Source organism: Acomys minous (genome assembly GCF_964271855.1).
Source record: "Acomys minous genome assembly, chromosome: 20".
Classification (NCBI taxonomy): domain Eukaryota; kingdom Metazoa; phylum Chordata; class Mammalia; order Rodentia; family Muridae; genus Acomys; species Acomys minous.
This window is the reverse complement of record NC_140502.1, coordinates 24,496,520-24,498,628: the sequence shown is the minus strand read 5'-3', so window position 1 is coordinate 24,498,628 and position 2,109 is coordinate 24,496,520.

Below are 2,109 nucleotides of genomic sequence, written 5' to 3'. Positions count from 1 at the left end.
TGTGTAGCCCTGGCTGTCCTAGACTCACTTTGTAGACCAGGCTGGCCTCGAACTCACAGCAATCCACCTGCCTCTGCCTCCTGAGTGCTGGGATTAAAGGCGTGCACCACCACCGCCCCAGCTGAAACCAGATCCTTGATTCCTTGCCAGCAGGTCTCTACCCTTTCATTTAAGACAAAATGTTTTTGCCAGGGCTGGAGAGACGGCTCAGAGGTTAAGAGCACTGACTGCTCTTCCAAAGGTCCTGAGTTCAATTCCCAGCAACCACATGGTGGCTTAGAGCCATCTATACTGGGTTCTGGCGCCCTCTTCTGGCCTGCAGGTGTATGTGCAGGCAGAGCACTCATGGATTACATTTTTTTTTAAAAAAGTGGGTCTTCCCATTTCAAATGATTTAATAAAAAAAAGTTTTTTCCCATTTTCTAGTCACTTTTTATCAAATTTACCTTCATCTCTACTCAGGTGCATAAGGCAAAAGGTTTGCATGTTTTAAAAGATTATTCCTGTGCAGCTGGAGTCAGTGCTGTCCGTGTGTCACGGCGCATCTGTGGGAGTCAACATGCGTGCATCGTTTTTCCTTCTGCCATGTGGGTTCTGGGGACCAAACTCTTGGTCATCAGGCATGGTGGACAGTGCCCACCTGATGAGCTGTCTCAGGGTACTCCCCACCCCCAACCATGAGCTGTCTCAGGCCTTGCATAGCCCAGGCTGGCGCAAACTTGCCCTGTATACAGGATTGACCCTGAACTTCTCGCCCTGCCATCTCTCGGCCCTAGAAGGATGAGCGGACACTGCCACGCATGGTGTTGGCTTCCGTGCAGGCCAGGCACGCACCGCACCCGCTGAGCTACACCTCAGCACTGCATGTTTACAGGGCACGTTCGGTGCTAATACAGTTCACCGATGCATACAAATGCATTTTTGTCCCAGCACAGTTTCTGGGGGAGACGAGACGGGGGCAAGGTTTCCTGTAGGGAAAAAGACTGATAGGAGGATTTAAGACATAAGGTCCAGGGTCAATTCCCAGGACTTAAAAAAAAAAAAAAAAAAGAGGGGGGGTGCGCTAGAGAGAAGACTCAGAGGTTAAAGGCACCACCTGCTCTTCCCAAGGTCCTGAGTTCAATTCCCAGCAACCACATGGTGGCTCACAACCATCTATAATGAGATCTGGCGCCCTCTTCTGGCCTGCAGGTGTACATGCAGGCAGAGCACTATATACATAATAAATAAATTTTAAAAAGGGGGGGGAGGGGTGACCGGATACAACAAAACAGCTTCCCAAGGAGGGGGAACCCCTCACCTGAGCCATGGTTTTGAGAGCTGTGAAGGATGAGCGGTCCGCCGTTTGGGCTGCTCTTCAGGAAAGGGGTAGGGCAGTACCTAAAATAGCAGAGCCAGGACGTGGGGAGGGTGGACACCCCAAAACTTACTCGCCCTGCAGCCACCTCCCATGGTTTCCGCCTGGCTGACAAGCAGCTCTCTGTGTTGGTTCTTTTCTCCTCTGTACAGAGAGCCGACGAGCTCTTTCACTCCCGCATGCAAGGATACAGGCTTTTGGAACATGATGGATCTAGGACACGCTGCGCCGACCCTCTCCCCCAAAAGCCTACAGTTACCGGCAGCCCCCAGACAGCTCCCTAAAAAGCCCAAAACTGTGTGTAACGATGCATGGGAATACATGACACTCCACACCCGAGGAACTACATCCTACAGACACGGAGCCTTTTATGGTCCTTTGTTACATTTTCCTAATGTGTTATTTTTGTTTTCCCAAATGGGTATAGACTATGCTTTCAGAGACATTGCCTTGGGCGTCCATCCCAATGTTGTCCCAAACTTGGCACACAGAAGGGGGTGACCTGGGGTCCTGATCCAACTGCCTCCCTTTTATTTAAATTTGTTCATGTGTATGGGTACGGACGTGCACTCTTGCGTTACTGTACCGTTGGGTGACAGAAGATTAAAGACAGTTGTGACCGGCTCTGTGGCTGCCGGGAACAGAACCCAGGTCTTCTGCCAGAGCGGCATGTGCTCTCAACAGCGGAGCTAGCTCTCCGGATGCGTCTCTAACAGGATGGCAGCTGCCAAGTCAGTCAGTGAAATCCCGAA